The sequence below is a fragment of the Scyliorhinus torazame genome, chromosome 19 (genome assembly GCF_047496885.1).
Source record: "Scyliorhinus torazame isolate Kashiwa2021f chromosome 19, sScyTor2.1, whole genome shotgun sequence".
NCBI classification, from domain to species: Eukaryota; Metazoa; Chordata; class Chondrichthyes; order Carcharhiniformes; family Scyliorhinidae; genus Scyliorhinus; species Scyliorhinus torazame.
In genome coordinates, this window is record NC_092725.1 from 52157257 (window position 1) to 52180591 (window position 23335).

General features: G+C 48.0%; 1 protein-coding gene and 1 pseudogene across 4 annotated transcripts in view; both read left to right on the top strand.

Moving 5' to 3' along the window:
• Nucleotides 1-3093, top strand: part of LOC140396599 (ferritin heavy chain, oocyte isoform-like) — a 95073-nt pseudogene extending 91980 nt beyond the window's left edge.
• hipk2 (homeodomain interacting protein kinase 2) overlaps nucleotides 1-23335 on the top strand; it is a 405644-nt gene that overhangs the window by 187606 nt on the left and 194703 nt on the right. The gene's annotated exons all lie outside the window — the stretch shown is intronic.

Sequence of the window (23335 nt, forward strand, 5' to 3'; positions counted from 1 at the left end):
TACCAACAATATCATAGAATTATAGAATTTACAGTGCAGAAGGAGGCCATTTGGCCCATCAAGCCTTGGAAAGAGCACCCTACTTAAACCCTTGCATCCACCCTATCCCCATAACCCAGTAACCCCACCTGACCTTTTTGGACACTAAGGACAATTTAGCTTGGCCAATCCACCTAATCTGCACATCTTTGGACTGTGGGAGGAAACGGGAGAATCCGGAGGAAACCCACGCACATACGGGGAGAACGTGCAAACTCCACACAGACAGTGACCCAAGCCGGGAATCGAACCTGGGAGGGTCCAGGAGCTGTGAAGCAACTGTGCTAACCACTGTGTTACCGTGCTGCCCTGATACAGATATAGTCAGTATGTGATATCCCATCAGTACCAGTGATATAGTCAGTATATAATATCCCATTGTTATGACACCCTAGGCGAAGGTGCGGTCAATTCCAGCCCCACCGACCCTGGGGTCCCAACATAAGTGAATTAACCTGTAATTCTAATCTTTTCCTGAGATCTTTGACCCTCGACTGTTCCAATGACGTATAGGAACCAGATTTGTAAGTATATGTTTTTTAAAAACTGTTTATTTAATTAATTTATTTATTTTATTTGTTCATGGGACATGGGCATTGCAGGCTGGGCCAGCATTTACTGTCCATCCCTAATTACCCTTGAGGGGGCAGTTACGAGTCAACCACGTTGCTGTGGACCTGGAATCACATGAAGGTCAGACCAGGTAAGGACAGCAGATTTCCTTCCCTAAAGGACATTAGTGAACCAGATGGGTTTTTACAACAATTGACAATGATTTCATGGTCATCATTAGATTTTTAATTCCAGATTTTTTATTGAATTCAAATGTCACCATCTGAAATGGCAGGATTTGAACCTGGGTCCTCAGAGCATTACCCTGGGATTTTGGTTTGCTAGTCCTGTGACAATATCCCTTGCCCTATAATAAGAGAAGAGATAAACATGTAATGGTAATAATAGAACAAAGGTCTGTGAATCTAATTATTCCCCTAACCCCATCCCACCCTCCACCCAGACACACGCAGGCAGACACACGCTGGGGGCAGGGAGAGGAGTGAAAATAAGAGGGATTAACAGGGCGTGAGACAGGGCAGCATGGTGACGCAGTGGTTAGCATTGCTGCATCACAGTGCCGAGCTCGCAGGTTCGATCCCGGCTCTGGGTCACTGTCCGTGTGGAGTTGCACATTCTCCCCGTGTTTGCGTGTGTTTCGTCCCCACAACCCAAAAGAATGTGCAGGGTAGGTGGATTGGCCATGCTACATTGCCCCTTAATTGGGAAAAATGAATTGGGTTCTCTAAATTTTTTTGTTTTAATAAATAAATAAGTAAAAATGGCGTGAGATGAATCTTTGCTGCTGAGGTGATAATATTTGTAGTCAGCGATCCCCAAGGATGCGAAGTGTTGAAATCATTGGTTGGATTGGATCTTTTAATGTTTGTCTCCAACTAGAACATGCAGGCTGTAGAATTGTCTCTGGGGAGTCACTTTCATTTGAACGACCTCCACCAGACTGGCTCTTAGCCTCACTGAGATAACATTAGACTTCTTTACCTGAGGATTTTAAATAGGTTTTCAAACAGCCCCCATTTCCTTCAGTTGTTGAACTAGATCCCCCTGCAGGTTGACCTGACTGCAGAGAGAAAGGTCTTTAAATACAGACCATCAGTTGAGAGAAATCAGATTCAGCTTCCCAGCCTTTTGATCAGAAGTGAGACTTTCACAGTCGGCTGAAAAGGTTTTAATCACCAGCCTGAGCTGCTTCCTAGATTTTCACAGAACTGGTTGCAGACTGCTTGCATCCTTTTAATCAGAGGTTAAAACTTCACTAGCCTGACTGGATAGAGATAGTGTTTTAAACCTGTTTCTGGCTGCTCTCGATGTCTATGCAGAATTGAGAGCCAAAATGGAAGCTGCCTTCTTCCAGAATCTTCTGAAGCGATCTACGAATCACAATGGTAAACAGAATATGTCCTGCAATTTCAGAAGAATTGATTGGCTGTTAGCCAACTCCATCAAAAATGATATCATGGGACCCTGCCACACTGCACAGAGTAGATCCCCTCGGGCCAGTTCAAACAGCAGTTTGCAGTGGGGGGCAGGGGGGGAGGGGGTCAAAAGTCTGTAGTTTAACAGCAGCCAGCAAGACAGGAATTTAAAATGGAAAACTAGGATCAGGCAAGGATTTGAAAGAGGTTCCTTACATAATCAGTATGTATCAATATTGGCAGTGTATGATGTTCCATCGGTGCCCGTCGATATGGTCAGTATATAATATCCCATCAATATATATCGATCTGGTTGGCCTATAATATACCACCAGCACCAAAAATATGTGGGATATTATCAGTGTATAATATCCCACTGATACTATCGATATGATCAGTGTGCACTATCCCATCAGGATCTATCAATATGGTCAGTATGTAACACAGCTCCTGTTAACATGCTGAAATTATTACCCATCCCTTGACAATACTAAACATATGGTTGTAGATAAATGAAGCATGGCCATGCGTCATTGATAATCAATCTGATAGATTAGGAACATGAGCACTGCGGCACTGAGAGTGTAGACTGCTGCTCTATACTGCTGCTCTGTCTGAGCTGTGAATCACAGGATAGCCACTGCGAGCAGCCATCTGACAGCAGGGACAATCCACTTCAGAGTTGCTTTGTATTGTAGCACAACCCCTATGGCCATACCAACTGCACTTGCTCAGTGTCTGAGCCATAGTAAGTACAGCGAGAATGCTATCTGGGTCAAATCTTCACATACCATCACACATCTCCAAGGAAACGATGAGAAGCCATCAGGGTGCCTCGGTGTGACTGACCCATTGTTTGTTTTATGTCTGCTGGACTTGGTTTAAAGTGCTCGCGACAAATTGTTAGGGGGAGTTGGAGAACGGGGAGGGGGGATGCCTTTATTGTTGAAATTTGACATTGTTCTGTTGAGCAGATATGTTTGTGTACACACACTGGGAACACAGCAATGGCTGTGACCATCACATTAATCGAGCACCAAGTGCCCCAAAGTTCTCCAGAATCTAACCAATTGTGAGGGACCAGAGAGGGGGACAAAACTGTTTTTTAAAAAAACCAATGGGCGTGATTCAGCGGACTCAAGTTATTTAAGTGGCTGCAGCGCTGAAAAACATCCCGCTATCCAGCGACACCTAGCCTTTTTTTGGACTCTGGGAATTTGCTGCCGTTGAGGCTGCACTTAGAGGAAGCTCACCAGCAGAAAAGGCTTCTCGCAGATCGGGGCGCCATTTTTCCAGCAGCCTTGACTTCCCCGCCCCCCCCAAACACACTTTTCTTGACTCTCCTCACCCCCCCCCTAATCTTGGAAGGACCTTCAGGAACCCCCCCCCCATGTACCGTCTCTAGCCGGTAAGGCCCCCCCCCAGGTCTGACCCTGGTAGTCCCAACCCCTGGGTGGTCAGGGCACTCCCTCTGGCATCTGGGCACTCTGACACTGCCATTCTGGTACCCTGGCAGTGACCATATGACACTGCCAGGGTGCTCGAGTGGCACTGTCAGGGTGTCAGGCTGGCAATGTCAAAGTGCCCAGATGCCAGAGGGAGTTCCCTGACCACCCAGCGGTCTCCAATGGTCTGGGAGACCCCCATTCCCCCAGGTATAATGCATGGGCCACATTTGTGTTGTCCAGTACTAAACGGCACCTGCCGAGGTATCCCAGGCGGAGCCGGTGTGTCCCGTGAGCCGGGTAAACCCCGGGGCCTGAGTATTTAAATGATCCATAAAGGTAATTTAAATATGTTTGACAAGTCTATTGGAATTCTTTGAATTCTTTGAAGATGTAACTTGTAGTGGGCGGCACAATAGCACAGTGTTAGCACTGTTGCTTCACAGCGGCAGGGTCCCAGGTTCCATTCCCGGATTGGGTCATTGCCTTTGCGGAGTCTGCACGTTCGCCCTGTGTCTGCGTGGGTTTCCTCCCACAAGTCCCAAAAGACTTGCTGTTAGGTAATTTGGACGTTCTGAATTCTGCCTCCGTATACTCGAACAGGCGCCAGAATGTGGCGACTAGGGGCTTTTCACAGTAACTTCATTGCAGTGTTAATGTAAGCCTACTTGTGACAATAGAGATTATTTAAAAAATTAAAATTAGAGTTGACCAGAGAGAACCAGTGGATGTGGTTTATTTAGACTTCCAGAAGGCTTTCGCCAAGGTCTCACACAGCAGATTACTATGTAAAGTTAAAGCCCATGGGATTGCTGGTAGTGTCTTGAGATGGATAGGAAGCTGGTTAGCAGACAGAAAGCAAAGAGTTGGATAAATGGGTCTTTTTTCGATTGGCAGGCAGTAACTAGTGGAGTACCGCAGGGCCCCTAATTGTTTACATTATATATTCATGATTTGGACGAGGGAACTAAACGTATTATCTCCAAATTTGCAGATGGTACAAAGTTGGGTGGGAGCGTGAGCTATGAGGAGGATGCAGAGATACTTCAGCAGGATTTGGACAGGCTGAGTGAGTGGGCCTGTGCATGGCAGATGCAGGATAATGTGGATAAATGTGAGGACGTTATCCACTCTGGTAGCAAAAATAGGAAGGCAGATTATTATTTGAATGGGTATAAATTGAGTGAGGTGGATACTCAGCGAGACCTTGGTGTCCTCGTGCATCAGTCGCTGAAAGTCGCCGTTACAGGAGGCAGTAAAAAAGGCAAATGATATGTTGGCTTTCATAGCGCGAGGAATTGAATATATGAATAGGGATATTTTATTACAATTGTATAAAGTATTGGTGAGTATTGTGTGCAGTTTTGGTGTCCTTATCGGAGGAAGGATGTTCTTTCTATGGAGGGAGTGCAGTGAAGGTTTAACAAAGAACAAAGAAAAGTACAGCACAGGAACGGGCCCTTCGGCCCTCCAAGCCCGTGCCGACCATGCTGCCCGTCTAAACTAAAATCTTCTGTACTTCCGGGGTCTGTATCCCTCTATTCCCATCCTATTCATGTATTTGTCAAGATGTCCCTTAAACGTCACTTTTGTCCCTGCTTCCACCACCTCCTCCTGCAGCAAGTTCCAGGCACCCACTACCCTCTGTGTCAAACACTTGCCTTGTACATCTCCTCCAAAACCTTGTCCCTCGCATCTTAAACCTATGCCCCTAGTACTTGACCCCTTTACCCTGGGAAAACGCCTCTGACTATCCACTCTCTATGCCCCTCATAATTTTGTAGACCTCTATCAGGTCGCCCCTCAACCTCCTTCGTTCCAGTGAGAACAAACCGAGTTTATTCAACCGCTCCTCATAGCTAATAGTAAATCTCTTCTGCACCCTCTCTAAAGCCTCCACATCCTTCTGGTAGTGTGGCGACCAGAATTGAACACTATACTCCAAGTGTGGCCTAACTAAGGTTCTATACAGCTGCAACATGACTTGCCAATTCTTATACTCAATGCCCCGGCCAATGAAGGCAAGCATGCCGTATGCCTTCTTGACTACCTTCTCCACCTGTGTTGCCTGTTTCAGTGACCTGTGGACCTGTACACCTAGATCTCTCTGACTGTCAATACTCTTGAGGGTTGTACTATTCACGGTATATTCCCTCCCTGTATTAAACCTTCCAAAATGCATTACCTCACATTTGTCCGGATTAAACTCCATCTGCCATTTCTCCACCCAAGTCTCCAAACAATCTAAATCCTGCTGTATCCTCTGACAGTCCTCATCGCTATCCGCAATTCCACCAACCTTTGTGTCGTCCGCAAACTTACTAATCAGACCAGTTACATTTTCCTCCAAATCATTTATATATACTACGAACAGCAAAGGACCCAGCACTGATCCCTGCGGAACACCACTAGTTACAGCCTCCAATCAGAAAAGCTTCTTTCCATTGCTACCCTCTGCCTTCTATGACCTAGCCAGTTCTGTATCCATCTTGCCAGCTCACCTCTGATCCCGTGTGCCTTCACCTTTTGTACCAGTCTGCCATGAGGGACCTTGTCAAAGGCCTTACTGAAGTCCATATAGACAACATCCACCGCCCTACCTGCATCAATCATCTTTGTGACCTCCTCGAATAACTCTATCAAGTTAGTGAGACACGACCTCCCCTTCACAAAACAGTGCTGCCTCTCGCTAATACGTCCATTTGCTTCCAAATGGGAGTAGATCCTGTCTCAAAGAATTCTCTCCAGTAATTTCCCTACCACTGACGTAAGGCTCGCCGGCCTGTAGCTCCCTAGATTATCCTTGCTATCGTTCTCAAACAAAGGAACAACATTGGCTATTCTCCAGTCCTCCGGGACATCACCTAAAAACAGTGAGGAGCCAAAGATTTCTGTCAAGGCCTCAGAAATTTACTCTCTAGCCTCCTTCAGTATTCTGGGGTAGATCCCATCAGGCCCTGGGGACTTATCTACCGTAATATTTTTCAAGACGTCCAACACCTAGTCTTTAGCAAACAGTTTCTTAGGATGGCAGGATTGTCATATGAGGGGAGACTAAATCAGTTAAGATTATATTTATTGGGGTTTAGAAGAGTGAGAGGGGATCTCATAGAAACGTACATAATTCTAACAGGATTAGACAGGGTGGTGTCCTCCCACAGTCCAAAGATGTGCAGGTTAGGTGGATTGACCATGCTAAATTGCCGCTTCCTGTCCAGGGATGTGTAGGTTAGGTTAAGGGGTGATAGGGATAGGGTGGGGGAGTGGGCTTGGGTGGAGTGCCATTTCAGAGGTTCAGTGCAGACTCAATGGGCCAAATGGCCTCCTTCTGCAACTTTTGGGATTATACGTATTCTACTCTATTTAGGGGAGATTCAGAAAGAATGTTTCCGATGATGGGGGAGCCTAGCACTCATGGTTTGAGGATAAACTTGTTAGGACTGAGTTGAGGAGAAATTTCTTCACCCAGAGAGTGGTGAATCTGTGGAATTCACTGCTACAGAAAGTAGTTGAGGCCAAAACATTGTATGATTTCAAGAAGGAAATAGCTCTTGGGGCTAAAGGAATCAAGGGATATGGGGGGAAGGTGGGGTCAGAGTATTGAACTTGATGATCAGCCATCATCTTAGTGAATTGCAGAGCAGGCTTGAAAGGCCGAATGGCCTCCTCCTGCTCCTAATTCCTATTTATGTTTCTATGTATCCCGCCTGGCGAGGGCGAGATCCAGATCATTCTGGGCAGAGCGAGTCGGCTCGGCGCAGAGCCAGATTTGGTCTCGCTCGCGATAGACCCGTTGCGTCCAGATCTGTGCCGGGTGCAACGGGGTCGCTGTCCAATGTGTTCAAGACAAGGGAAATTGAGGTTAAATAATTTTTGATTTTTATCTCCAAAAGTGAATTATTTTGTGGCCAAGCAAATGATATTCTGCTTATGTTTCATGAATAAATGGCAAATGGTGGGATTAAGGCTGGTAGCAGCTGAGGTTTACAGATACTGCCTGAGATGTGGGCAATATATGCTTCCCAAAACTTTAGGGATGGCCTTGGGAGTAGGCAGTGAGACCAGCTGGTTGGCTCCCTGTCGGGACTTGGGGAGGTGGAGCTCTGCCTTGCAGTATTGAAGACCTGTCTGTGCTTAACTGAGTGCCATGGGATCAATTCTCTCTCTTCTGTGCGTATTGATGGAGGTCTGAGAGTAAATCGTCGGCCTTCCTTTCCGGCTGGAGATGAACAGAAGGGCAAGAAAGAAATGGGAGAAAGTCTGAAATTGCTGATGGGGAGGAGAAATCAACTCGGCAGTACTGGAGTTAAGTTTATTTACTCTGTGGTTTATATGAACTTCATAGTTTGATTTGGTAAATGAGGATTTTTCAGGAATTAAAGATCAAGCTTCCAAATATTGGTGGAGGAGAAAATCAGAGAGTTAGTATAAGCCATTTATTTATTCATTTTCTTTGAATATTTATTCGAACAATATATTCGAGATGGGACAAAAAGGTTGTTTGACTGACTGACTGTCAATAATCACCCAATTGGCTAATGAAAAGCTGTTTTCTTTTCATGTCAAGGGATTCCAAGGGATATGGTTGGGATTGGGCAAAAAAGTGGCATTGGGAGAACTGGGGGGTCATTCTCCGACCCCCCGCCGGGTTGGAGAATCGCCGGGGGCTGCCGTGAATCCCGCCCCCGCTGGTTGCCGAAGTCTCCGGTACCGGATATTCGGCGGGGGCGGGAATCGGGCTGCACCGGTTGACGGGCCCCCCCCGGATTCTCCGGCCCGAATGGGCCGAAGTCCCGCCGATAAATTGCCTGTCCCGCCGGCGTGGCTGAAACCACCTTTTGAACGGCGGGACAAGGCGGCGTGAGCTGGCTCCGGGGTCCTGGGGGGGGGGGGGGGGGCGTGGGGCGATCTGGCCCTGGGGGGTGCCCCCACGATGGCCTGGCCTGCGATCGGGGCCCACCGATCCGCGGGCGGGCCTGTGCCGTGGGGGCACTCTTTCCCTTCCGCCTCCGCCACGGTCTCCACCATGGCGGAGGCGGAAGAGACTCCCTCCACTGCGCATGCGCGGGAAACTGTCAGCGGCCGCTGACGCTCCCGCGCATGCGCCGCCCCGATATGTCATTTCCGCGCCAGCTGGCAGGGCAACAAAGGCCGTTTCCGCCAGCTGGCAGGGCGGAAATCCCTCCGGCGTCGGCCTAGCCCCTCAATGTTGGGGCTCGGCCCCCAAAGATACGGAGCATTCCGCACCTTTGGGGCGGCGCGATGCCCGTTTGGGGAGAATTTCGCCCCTGATCAGACATGATCGAAATGAATGGCCAAGCAGGCTTTATGGGGTGAATGGCCTATTTCCAGCTCTTGTGTTCCTTTGTCAGTGCAGAAGAGAAGTCTGATATATTTGTTACCATCTTCAACCAGTGGATTATCCATCTCAGCCTCCTCCTAAGGTCCCCAGTGTCTCAGCCTCCTGCCAATTTCATTAACCCCATGTAGTATCAAGAAACGGCTGAAGGCCGTTACTACAAAGGCTAAGGGCCCTGACAACATTTGGGCAGTCGTACTGAATACGTATACTCCAGAACTCTACTTAGCCAACCTGTTCTAGTGCGCATTAGCAAAATTACAGAGGTATGTCCTGCTCATAAAATGCAAGACAAATCCAATCCACAGTGTCTACCCCATCAGTCTACTCTCAATCATCAGCAAAGTGAAGGAAGAGGTTGTTGACAGTACTATCAAGCTGCATTTACACAGCAGTAACTTGCTCACTGATGCTCAGTTTGGGTTCCGGCAGGGTCACTCAGCTCCTGACCCCATTACAGCCTTGATCCAAACAGGGGCAAAAGAGCTGAATTCCAGAGGTGAGGTGGGAATGACTGCCCCCTGACATCAAGGCCCCATTTGATTGAGTGTTGCATAAAGGAACCCCAGCAAAAATAAAGTCAATAGCATTCAGGGGAAGATACTCTCCACTGGCTGTAGGCATACCTGACACAAAAGAAAATGGTTGTGCTCGTTCGACGCTAATCATCTCAGTCATTGCTGTAGGAGTTCCTCAGGGGAGCATTCAAGGCCCAACCAGCTTCAGCTGCTTCATCAGTGACCTTCCCTCCATCAGAGGTTGGGATGTTCACTGATGATTGTGCATTCTTCATTTTCATTCATAATAATAATAATCGCTTATTGTTACAAATAGGCTTCAATGAAGTTACTTTGAAAAGCACCTAGTCGCCACATTCCGGCGCCTGTTCGGGGAGGCCGGTACGGGAATTGAACCCGCGCTGCTGGCCTGGTTCTGCATTAAAGCCAGCTGTTTATCCCACTGTGCTAAACCAGCCAACTCCTCAGATTTGTACCCACATGTTGCTAAACCTGGGTAAACCTCGAGCTTGAGCTGATAAGTGGCAGGTAACATTCATGCCACACCAGTGCCAGGTAATGACAATCTTCAACAAGGGAACGCCTACCTCCTTGACATTCAAAGGCATTGCTATCAGTGAATCCCCACCTTTAATCTCCTGGGTGTTACCATTGACCAGAAAATTAACTGCACCAGCCATATAAATACTGTGGCTCCAAGAGTAAATCAGGGACTGGGAATGCTGTAGCGAGTAACTCACCTCCTGACTCCCCACAGCCTGTCCACCACATATAAGGCACAAGTCAGGAGTGTGATGGAGTACTCTCCACTTGCCTGGATTAGTGCACCTCCAAAAACACTCAAGAATTCCACGCTGTCCAGGAAAAATCAGCTAGCTTGCTTGGCACCCCATTCACCAACTTAAACATTCACTCGCTCCACTATTGGCACACAGCAGCTGCAGTGTGTACTATCTACAAGATGCACTACAGGGACTCACTAAGGCCCCTTCGACAGCAGCTTCCAAACCCGTGACCTCTACCACGTAGAAGGACAAAGACTGCAAACACATGGAAACACCACCACCTGCAGATTACCCTCTATAGCCACTCACCACCCTTATCATCATTCTTTCACTGTTGCTGGGTCAAAATCCTGGAACTCCCTCCACACTGGCATCAGCACGTGGACTGCAGGAGTTACAAAAGATGGCTCGCCACCACCTTCTCAAGGGAAATTTGTGATGGGCAGTAAATTTTGGCCTTGTTAGTGACACACAAATCCCATAAATGCAAAATTAAATTGGCATGGGAGGATGAGCCACGAGAGAGACCAATGGTGGGTGATGTGCCTTGAGGTCATGTGTTGAAACTCCCTGGAATACATCCTACGAGAGTGGTTAATCCTATTCATTGTAGCTGATAATAAGTGTGGTGACTGTTGGACTAATGTCAGGAACTTCATCACATCGAGGTCATTTGATGTGTGGAATGAATGATCAGTGCAGGCAAAAATCTTGGAAGACATTTAAGAGATAAAAAGGTGAGAAATTAAAACAGAATGTTTGAACAGTAGGAGCAAACTGATGTTGCCAAATACTTATTGTAGTTTGCGCATACCAGTCAGAGAACCGATTTGGAATTGGCATAACTGCATTATAATAGGTTTTCGCATCTATTTTCTGCCTCCACATCTATTCAAACTGCTGCATTGTGAAGCAGAATTCACCAAGCTTTGGATTGTTCTCCAATTAATAAAGAACGTGAGCTGGGATTAGACGAGTGTTCTTCAAACTCTTTTTCCCGGAACCCATTTTTACCAACCGGCCAACCTTTGGGACCCAACCCGGCCGACCTTCGTGACCCACCATTTTCTCTTACCTTGTTTGCTGCTGACAAAAATGGAGGAAATGGTTTTGGGTCCCTTTGGCCCTCGTACACACTTCTCCAATGGAACCTGTTGGATGAAGATGAAGCCTTCCGGTGTCGGAAAGTATGGAGTCTCCAACTGTCCAAAGTTCTGCATTTTTTTCCTGTAACATTTTATCAAAATAAACCCCCCCAAACTTGTAAAAACAATAAAAATGAAATGAATAAAATAAATGAATAAAATGAATAAACCTCCCCCTCGAACTTGTAAAACAAAAAGCTGCGACTGTTTAAAAAAAAAAGCGGCCGCACTGCGCATGCGCGCCGATGATCTGGCACGCATGAGCAGTGCGGCCGCATTTGTTTTACATGTTCGCGGCCATTTTGAAGGCCACTTGCAGCCAGTGTTCTTAACAGCTGGCTGCTGCGTGCAGATTTGCGTGATCGAGAGCGCCGCGACGGACGGCTCTGCGACCCTTGACACCCACCTGCGACCCCCCCACAGGTCCCGCCCTCGAGTTTGACAATGCCTGGATTAGACCGTTGTGAGACAGGTTAGTTTTACCCCACTGATGATAAAGTGTTATTAAAATAATAACCCTGTAGAACAGGTGGAGGGTTTTCGGGGTGGCACAGGGCAGAGATGCGAAAGTTGGGGGACCAAGTTCACGAGCTTGGGTGAGCTGGAGGAGAAGTACGGGCTCCCCCCGGGGAACACCTTCAGGTACTTACAGGTAAGGGCGTTTGCCAGATTGCAGGTGGTGGAATTCCCACGGCTACTGCCACACACAGTACAGGACAGGGTGCTCTCGGGGGGGGGGTGGGTGGGAGTGGGGAAGATCTCGGAAACTTACCAGGTGATGCAGGAGGAGGAAGAGGCCTCGGTGGTGGAGTTGAAAGATAAGTGGGAGGAGGAGTTGGGAGAGGAGATCGAAGAGGGGACGTGGGCAGATGCCCTAGGGAGGGTGAATTCTTCCTCTTTGTGCGCGAGGCTCAGTCTCATACAGTTTAAGGTGCTGCACAGGTCACACATGACCGGGACAAGGATGAGCCGGTTCTTTGGGGGTGAGGACAGGTGTGTTAGGTGCTCAGGGAGCCCAGCAAATCACACCTATATGTTCTGGGCATGGCCAGCGCTGGAGAAATTTTGGAAGGCCGTAGCGAGGACGGTGTCGAGGGTGGTAGGATCCAGGGTCAGGCCGAGCTGGGGGCTCGCAATATTTGGGGTGGCAGAGGAGCCGGGAGTGCAGGAGGCGAAAGAGGCCGGAATTCTGGCCTTTGCGTCCCTGGTAGCCCGGCGAAGGATTCTCCTTCAGTGGAAAGATGCGAGGCCCCTAAGCATGGAATCCTGGATCAGCGATATGGCAGGGTTCATTAAATTGGAGAGGGTGAAATTCTTGAGAGGGTCGGTACAAGGGTTCTTTAAGCGGTGGCAACCGTTCTTAGACTTTCTGGCAGAACGCTAGACATTGGTCAATGGCAGCAGCAGCTCGGGGGCGGGGGGGGGGGGGGTGGTTTACTTTATTTTTGTTTATGTTATTTACACTGGAGGGTCTGAGGGGGTGTATACACCTGTTGTGTTAAGTCGGGGTGTTAATGTTAATTTATTATTTATGTACAGGAGGGGAGGGGTTTGGGGGGTTGCTTTTGTTAGATTGTGTTTTGCACTTAACCCTGTTGGGTTCTTTTTTCTTTCTCATTTTGGTATTGATATTTTATGAAAACCTTTAACAAAAATTATTTTTTAAAAAATGGTAACCCTGCTCAGTACAATGAAAACCGCAGGATTAGGCATCTGGCATATGTGCACACTGTAAAAGAGCGAAAAAAATCTTTAGTCCATTTGTTCACAGTTTGCGTTGGTCTTGAAAAAGGCCAGGGTTTGGCCTTGCGAAAGGCTGGGATTTAGCGTTGGAAAAGCTCCATAATATTTTTCTGCTTGCTGTGCTGTTTTTGGATGTGAGCGATACAGCCTGCCACACTGGTCAATGCTGTCAAATAAGTTTCTCGGTGCCGCAGTACAGAAATCCCAGAGCATCTCCACTGCCTTGACGGCATTGAGCAGGAAAGCTGACAGGGGAGTGGATGGGCATTTATCAGAAGCTTCAGGGTCATCGGCCTCCTCGGCTAGCTACAATGACATTATTTGTTAGTTCCGTCGTGCATCACAGGACATCTTCCACCCCCATGTTCGTTTCCATTGCTGTCTTTCCCAGTATCTCCATACAGCCCTCCTGAAAGCCAGGGGAAAATGCTTCATCATCAGGTTGGTTGGCATCACCCTGCTCCTCCTCATTCTTGTCATAATGTGTTTGAACCCAGTGTGGTGGAAGCAATTTGCGGTTCCCTCACTATCTACTGTTACCTCTTCAGCATCGAAATGGCTTCTAGTACAGTTCTAGTTATTGATGACCCTCCATAACCTGAGAGAACAGCTGCCATTAGCAGTGAGTTTTCAGCTTCCTAATCATCCCATGATGGCTATGGTGCCAAGAGGTGATCAGCTTGATGCTCTTCAGGCCATTGATGTTGGGATGCGTGGAGCAATTGCGGGTAATTATTTTATTCTTTTATAAATTTAGAGTATCCAATAATTGTTTTTCCAATTTTAGCGTGGCCAATCCACCTATCCTGCACATCTTTTTGGGTTGTGGGGGTGAGACCCAGGCAAACATGGGAGAATGTGCAAACTCCACACGGACAATGACCCAAGGCCAGGATCAAACCTGGGACCTCGACGCATGAGGCAGCAGTGCTAACCACTGCACCACTGTGCCACCTATAGCGGTTGTGGGTTATGACGACAATCTTTCTTTTTCTTTTGTTGATATGTTTTGTCCACTTTCCTGATCCATGTCTCAAAATTACTGTAGGTCATCCAGATGGGTTTATTTGCCACGTACTGTGCGTAGTGCCTTTGGCAAAGCACCGTGGTTTCTTGGTATTCCCTTTCATGAGAAGCGGCTTTTTGGAGCCATCCATGTTGATGCAGACCATAGTAGTGACCCGCTCCGTGCTCCACTTTTCATCATCATGAATGGCCCTTTTAAACGTAGCTGCCAAAACACGGTAAAGCAATCCATGTTAAAAAAGATTTTTTGCATACGCATCCAAGACATGGGCAAGACCATTTTGGAGCCAATCATCTATAATTGCTGCCATAGCCGCTGAGGATGTTAGATAGAGTTGATGGCAGAATCTCCCACTCTTCCGGCAGCATGGTAGCAAAGTGGTTAGCATAGTTGCTTCACAGCTCCAGGGTCCCAGGTTCGATTCCCGGCTTGTGTCACTGTCTGCACGTTCTCCCGTGTCTGCGTGGGTTTCCTCCGGGTGCTCCGGTTTCCTCCCACGGTCCAAAGATGTGCAGGTTAGGTGGATTGGCCATGATAAATTGCCCTTAGTGTTCAAAAAGGTTAGGTGTGGTTACTGGATAACGGGGATAGGGTGGAGGCATGGGCTTCAGTCGGGTGCTCTTTCCAAGAGCCCGTGCAGGCTTGATGGGCCGAATGGCCTCCTTCTGCACTGTAGATTCTACGATTCCATCATTTCCACCTCTTGCTTTTACAGCACAGTTTTCCACTTGCTCTGTAAGATTTACTTTATCTCCATTCGACAGCGTGTTAAACATTCTTGGAAGTTTTGCCACATTTGCGCAAGTTGCTTCACCGAGAGTTCTAAGCTCTAAGGAACAAAGGAATTAGGGCAGAAGTAGGCAATTCAGGCTCTCAAGCCTGCTCCGCCATTCAATCAGATCATGGCTGATCTCTTCCTGATCTTAAATCCACCTCCCCACCTGTTCCCCATAACACTTTAACATGTTTTTTTTATTCAGAAACATAACTATCTCCTTCTTGAATCATTTAATCACTCAGATTCCACTGTACTATGGAGCAGCTATTTCCATAAATTCACCACTCTCTGCAAGAAGTAATTCCTCCTCGTCTCAGTTCTTAATCTACCACCTCTCAACCTATATCTGTGACCTATCTTTCTAGATTGCCCCACGTGGGGGAACATTTGGTCTACATTTACTTGATAAATCCCTTTTAGTATTTTATATACCTCGCTCAGATCCCTTCTCATCCTTCTAAACTCCAGCGAGTATAAGCCCGAACTGTCTAATCTCTCCTCACATGTCAACGCTTTCATCCCAGGAATCAAAGAACCTCCTCTGAACTGCCTCCAATGCTACCACATCCTTCCTCAAATAAGGAGACCAAAACTGGACACAATACTCCAGATGTGATCTCACCAACACCCTATACAAATACAACAACGCTTCTCTACTTTTATACTCCAGTCCTTTTGCAATAAACGCTCACATTCCAGGTCCATTCGAGGTCCAGCTACTCCGCTGACATTGATCAGCATGTTCACATGATGCCTGATTTTGGCATTCTCTCTTTGCCTGAAGTTTGATTATCCAGGAGCAACCACTGTGGAACTTTGGCTAAACAAGGGCATTGTTCTATTTCTTTTGCTATTCTGCGAGTGGGAATTTCATGTTATCCAAGTTTGACTCTTTGAAATTTCACTGTAATCAGCTATTAATCTATAATCTCTGCAACCTTGTGACAACCAATAAACAGAGAATTTCACCCTAAAGTGGTACAAAGTCGAATACTCAAACACTGCACAGACCACAAGCATGCAAAGAACAATTAGGTGTCAAATAAATAATTTCCAAGAACAAGGAAAAAAGATAACGGTAAAGTCAGATTAAATCTGACCATTGTGTAATGAATGATGGCCACTAAATTGTAGCAAGTGACACTTCCTTTAACAATGTTGTTGTCGTAATGCTCTATGACTTTAATGTTCAATCGTTACTTAAGATATTGTGGAGCCCAGGATGTCCCTTTGGTGTGACCTTGTTTGCTTACTGTTGACGGCAATGCTCACAATGGCTGTTGTTAAAGAACTAACCCAGCTGACCAGCCACTGTGAATGTGTACTCCCCGCACTCCGCTGATGATGGATCTGCACACTCCCTACACTGAGAGTAGCTGAATTGCTCGCTCACCTTGAAAGTGGCAGTCAGGCTCTCCCCACTCATCATCCCTTCATAGTCGGGTGGATTATGAGCTGCACACTGGTGCTGCCCCTATTGCCTGCTGCCCGTTCACTTGGGGATGTTTTACTATGTATAAGATGCTGTATAAGTAGAAGTAGGGTGGCACGGTGACCTCACAGCGCCAGGGATCCGGGTTCAATTCCGACTTTGAGTGACTGTCTGTGTGGAGTTTGCACGTTCTCCCTGTGTCTGCGGGGATTTCCTCCGGCTGCTCCGGTTTCCTCCCATAGTCCAAAGATGTGCAGATTAGGTGAGGTTACAAGGATAGGGCGGAGTAGTAGGCCTAGGTGGAGTGCTCTTTCAGAGAGTGGGTGCAGACTCGATGGGCTGAATGACCCCCTTCTGCACTGTAGGGATTCCATGGAAAACATTTACCTCAGTATAAGTAGTTCTCAATCAGTCTATCATTCATCTGAACACTCCACTTTAACTGTATCTCTTTTCAGTAACTGTGAAAGTTGTGGTCGTTGATGTCTCTGGAGATTATTTATTTGACGTTTAATGTTGTTTGTATGTTGGTAAGTTCCTCTGGGTGCTCCAGCTTCCTCCCACAGTCCAAAGATGTGCAGGTTAGGTAGAGTGGCCATTCTGAGTTGTCCCTTAGTGTCCAAAGGATAGATGAGGTTTTGGTGTTACAGGGATGGGGTGGGGGAGTCCTCCTAAATAAGGTGCTCTTCCAGAGGGTTGGTGTATACTTCTGCACTTAGAGATTCTACGTTAAGTCGCTGTGATCAATCTGCCCCTGGCCACATATTACAAGACCCTAAAGTCGCTATTAACAACACCCCACTCTGTTCAGTACAGGTGTATTGCTAACTTAGGAGTATGCTTTCCGCTAACATGATGCTGGATGACAAAATCCACCATCACCTGGCAAAAGCAAGCCCAGTATTTGATGGGATCATGCACAGGCTGGAAAGAGCATGGCGTTTGTCTCGGAACAAAGATGAATGCTCCCAGGCAGTGATTCTTATATCACTTTTTGACAGGTACATTTCCACCCCTGCCACCTGAGATCTATTTACAACATCAGGTGGCAGGACAAATTACCCAAATTCGAGGTTCTTGCAAGGTGCTGTGTACGCGGCATCGAGAACATCCTTATCAGAGCTCAGCTCATGTGGTTCGCATGGAGAATTCCCGCATTCTAAAGGCAGCCAAGTGAGCACTGGAACCCATGCCATACGGTGTCCCAAACATAGACATAAAGGCAATCTGAAAGCCAACCTCAGAACTTGCAAACTCTATCCCAATACACGGGGAGGAACAATCTTGGACAGACCCAAATGGAGACGTCTCTGCCATCAAATGATTTCAACATTTGAGGAGAACAGAGTCAAGTGTCTTCAGGATAAGCGAGTGAGTCACAGAGCCAATGTCTCCATCCATCCCTCCAACACTGACTTCATCTGCAGCATTTGCAATCGGTTATGGAAATTGAGGCTTGGTCTAATGTCACACATGTTTGGTTTTGCTGAACGCTCATCAGTTGAAGTGACGGGAGAATCCATTATTACCATAGCCATTAAGTGTTCGTGTGATGTTAATCTTTTTCAGCCGGGGAGGATGGATGAAGGTGTTCTCTAACCAATGTGAACTGATAATACTATTTGCATTTAGCTGAGGCTAATTTGCTGCAGTAATTGTGTAGCCCAGCTGCATGTGTTGTGAAATAATGGAAGCCCATTTGTCTTGTCTGATTGTGAATGTTAATGATTTCTTTCACTGTCATGAAACCATTGGGTTTCTCTTCCCCATCAGGATAATGAGTTCATTTAAACCTAAGTGGGCTTGAGAGGATCGGATGCCGAATTTTACAAAACTGCCCAGAACCTGTTTGATAGTGGGCTTCATTAAAATAGATTTTATGAGGTGAGTTCAGTTGATCGATCCAATCTTGAAACCTGTTCATTTTATCTGGCTGGCCTGATGATATTACAGCTGAATCAGAAGGGCATGAATGTGGGCACATTAGTTAGGCTTGCGATGCAGTGCAATACTGAGAGAACCCTGTTAACGGTGCCATCCTTCACATGTAACTTTAAACCTACGCCCCATTTCTTTTTTTCCCCCAGGTTGATGGAAACAGGAGTCGGCACTCAAACACTTGAGCTAACTCCACCATTTAATTAGACCGTGGCTGATCTGTATCTGCCACTTTGGTTCCACATTGCTTACAACCCATACCAATCAAAAATCTATCAATTACAGGCGGTTAATTTTTAATTGATCCACAATCTCAACAGCTTTTATAGGGAAGAGTGTTCCAGATTTCCGCTACTTTTTGCGTGAAAGAGTACTTCCTGGCACTACTCCAAATGATCCGGCTTTAATTTTAATTTTAAAGTTATGCATCCTTGATGAGAACTCCCCCACCAGAGGAAATAGTATTTCTCCCGGTTGGGGGGGGGGGGGGGTGCAATCTGGGGGAAATCGCCTGGGAGTCTCCCAAGCGATTGGTGGCCCTTGGGTGGCCAGCCTCTGCTCGGGTTGGTACCCTGGCACTCCTGATGCCACCTGGGCACCGTGGCACTGTCCACCTGATACCCTGGCGATGCCCAGTTACCACTTCCAGGGTGCCAGGCTGACAGTGCCAAGGTGCCTGGGTGGCATTTTGCCCACATTGGGGATTGGGCCTGAGGGTACTCTGTCCCTAGGAGTTGGGATGCGGTGGGGGCGGGGGGGAGGGGGGATGCGGGGGGGGGGGCTCGATGACCCCCTTATAGGTCAGGGGTCAAGGGGGGGATTCCGGAGGCCTTGGTGGAGGGGTCTAGAGGTCAAGCCGCCAGCGGAGGTTGTTAGTGCAGGAAATGAGACTGAGTGTGGCCTCGGCAGGACATTCCTCGCCGAAGCCCCGGAATGAAGTAGTCTCCCATTTAATAGTGGTGTTTTTCTCGGCACCCTGCTAAACGCGTTCGACACGGGACTCTGTTTCATTTCCATTAAATCGCGCCCAATCAATGTTGCTGATTATTCACCTCATTGCTGCCCATGAGATCTTACCATTCACATAATGGCTGCTCTTTGGTCAACTTAATGACAGACAAAATAGGAGCAGAAGGTGGCCATTTGACCCCTGAAAACTGTTCTGTCTTTAGATAGGGTCATGACATCTGTTTATGTTTCGAATTCCACAAACCCATCTACCCACCATTACTTAAGAAATCAATCTATTTCCACCTGTCCTAAAAGGACAGTTGAGTCTAAGAGGAAACATCCTTTATAAGCCATCCCGGTCAAGATCATTCAGTATCCTGTATTTTTCAATCATGTCACCCATCACCTCGCCTGAATGGAAACCAGCCCCGCCTCGCCACCCTTTCCTCATAAGACAACCTGCTCAATCCAGGTATCAATCCAGTCAACCTCCTCTGAACCATCTCCAATGCATTTATATCCTTTCTTAACTAAGGAGACCAAAATTGCCCACAGTATTCAAGATGTGGTCTCACCAATGCCCTGTATACCTGAGTATAACAGCCTTATTTTTATGTTCAATTCCTCTCATAATAAAGGAAAGCATTATATTAGCTTCCTTAATTACTTGCTGTCTGAGTACAGACCTTTTGTGACTCATCGTGAGAACACCTAGATCCCTCTGCACCCTGGAATTCTGAGTCATTCTATGTTTGAGTAATACTCTGCTTTTCTTTTCCTGCCAAAGTGAACAAACTTCACATATTTCCACATTATCCACCATCTGCTTGATTGTTGACCATTCACTAAACCTATCCATATCCATCTGCAAACTTCATATGCCCTCTTCATAACATACTTTCCTACCTATTCTTGTGTCATCTGCAAATTTAGCTATCATGCCTTTATTCCCCTCATCTTAGTCATTGATATAACGAGATTTAATGGGACAGAAACAGAGTCCCATTTTAGGTGTGTTTAGCCTGGTTTTCCCAGCACCAGCAGCGCTGAAAACAACACCGCTATTTAATGGCACCTTGCCATTTTTTATGGCCTCAGCAAGGAACGCTCCACTGGGGCCGCACTTGCATCATTTACTGCATTTCAAAATGCTGCCCCAATCTTTCAACCACCCTCAGCATCCCCACTGCAGCCTCTGGACACCCCCGCTCTCTCCCATTGCATCCAACGTACGTCTTACAGGGTCCTCGATCCAGGGTATCACTCTGTCTAGAGCCTGACCGCTTAGGGGTCTCTAATGGCCTGGGACACACCCCAGGTGCTGTGGTGATGTGCATCAATGTAAATACATGTAGGCTAGCTAGATACTAGAGGGAGCACAAGAGACATCACACACATACACTCAACCAATAGAACAAGTAGATAGGACACGCCCAATAGACATTCACGATACACAAGAAGGTGACACGACCACAGGGGGGCATTACACCAACCCATATATAAAGGACACCACACACATGATCTGCCTCTTTCCAGTGGAGACAGTCAGTGAGTACAGACACAGGGTTGATTCAATATTACACCCACCACATGGATTGCAGCAACTGGCTAGTCAGTCTGGGTAGCTATAGTAGAATTAGCAGTAGTGTCGAATCCGAGTAATAGAAGTGTAAATAGTTTAATAAACGTGTTGAAGTTACCTCCACGTCTGAACCTTCCTTTGTCAAGTGCACCACAAGGAAGCCGCTTATGTTACACCTACAACATAACAAATCATGATACCAGGGGCAAAATTCTCCCCCAACGGCGGGATGTCCGCCGACTGGCGCCAAAGACGGCGCCAATCAGACGGGCATCGCGCCGGCCCAAAGGTGCGTAATTGTTGTCCCGCCAGCTGGCGCGGAAATGCGGCGCATGCGCGGGAGTGTCGCGGCCGCTGTCAGTTTCCCGGAGCATGCGCGGGTGTGTCAGCGGCCGCTGACAGTTTCCCGCGCATGCGCAGTGGGGAGAGTCTCTTCCACCTCTGCCATGGTGGAGGCCGTGGCGGAGGCGGAAGAGAAAGAGTGCCCCCACGGCACAGGCCCGCCCGTGGATCACTGGGCCCCGTCGCGGGCCAGGCCACCGTGGGGGCACCCCCCGGGGTCAGATCGCCCCGCGCCCCCCCCCAGGACCCCGGAGCCCGCCCACGCCGCCTGGTCCCGCCGGTAAATACCAGGTTTGATTTACGCCGGCGGGACAGGCAATTTCTGGGCGGGACTTCGGCCCATGCGGGCCGGAGAATTGAACGGGGGGTCCCGCCAACCGGCGCGGCCTGATTCCCGCCCCTGCCCAATCTCCGGTACCGGAGACTTCAGCGGGGGCGGGATTCACGGCGGCCAACGGCCATTCTCCAACCCGGCGGGGGGTCGGAGAATGACGCCCCAGGTGTGAACTGTTTCAATCCACATAGCCATACCTCAGCGTACAGTGACAACCAGCAACGATACCCAGGCAAGATGTTCGAGATCCGGGTTCCACAGCAGCTCCAGTGCCACGGCGATCTCCGCGAAAACTGGCGTGCATTCCGGCAAAGGTTTGAAATCTGCCTGGTGCCAGCCGAACTAGAAGACCTGGCCGATGCTGAAAAAACTGAGCTTCTCCTCACCATCGCTGGTGCCAGAGCAGAAGAAATCTTTTTAAAAATTCAAGTTCTCCAACGGGCAAAACAGGAGCGACATCCAGGCAGTCCTGGACAAATTCGGCAAATATTGTGAGGAAAACACACGCCAACCAGCAAGAAAAGGTAAGAGAAGCGCCAGTACTCACCACGACGCCGAGATCCTGGAGCAGAGAACAGTTTTGATTGGCGGCCATCTTTCTGAAGGTACTGCACTTGCGCAGTTGCGCGAAGCAGCGCATGCGCAAATGAGAACAAGGCCCAAAGTAAAGAAACAGCGATCTGCGCATGCACAATCGCTTCCTATGCACTACGTCATGCGCGTCATGACATCACAGGCCACGGACCACACCCATTTAAAGGGGAAACGTCCCAAATCAAAGAAAAAATCTTTTAAAGCTGTAAAACAACCTTCCTTCACCTGGAATGACAGCACAATGCCTCAAATTGAACCAGGAAATGAAATTAACCTCCAAAGAACCCTGCAACAAGCAGTCACCTATGCCCAAACCGATGATTCCGACCTTGAATACTTCGATACTGACCTTTACATTTTCTCTGGACCTCGCGAGCCCAATGCCAGCTCCGCCGCAAATAGTGATGATATGGTCCCAGAAGACAACGACTCAGATGAACCTTTCACCTTGGGTGGCTACCCCAGTACCAAATCTGAACCGCAACTAGACGTGTTGCACATTGGCGACCCACGTACTGAATCCGACGCAGACGCGGATTCGTTCTTCGGATTTGAGGATCTTCAGCCCAGCAGATACGACATCCCGACTCGTGAGTGCAGGATGATGCTGCAGCCTGAAACCAAGAGACAGAGAGCGGTACAAGCCCACAGAGAGCGGCCTGCTGCCACACAGAGCATTGTCCACGTACCGCTCAGGGTTCCCGACTCTAAGAAAGTAGACATGCAAGACTCCACACCGGAGTCCTTGCACGAACAAGAAGTGACTCCAGTGTCACAAGCCTCCACAGCGAGCTCGTGGACAGACTCCACGATAGAAGAAACGCAAGACTCCAGAGCGCAGTCCTCGCGCACACAAGACGTGACTCCAGTGTCACAAGCCTCCGCAGCGAGCTCATGGACAGTATCCACGATCGAAGCAACGCAAGACTCCGACGCGCAGTCCTTGCAGGAACAAGACCATGAGGGTCTAGCAACCTCCTCTGATCAACTAGCGGCAGACGATGCAAGACTGCCATGCTCAAGTAAACAGCAAGGAGACTATGACAGTCTACCTTGCTCCAGTGCACAGCAGGACGACCTGTCATGCTACAGTGAAAAACAAAGCGACGATGACAGTCCAAGCCCAAATGAAGGACAACAGCAAGACAATGACAGTCCACCCACATTGTTCGCACCATCAGATGAAGACTCTGACAAATTAACCAACCCAAGTGAACAACAAGCAGCTACTGAGGCTCTACCCACGGTATGTGAGACGAATGACGACAGCATCTCACTTCCCATGCAAGATGTGCAAAGTGACAGACCTCAGCTAGTGTGTACAGAGGCACTCGA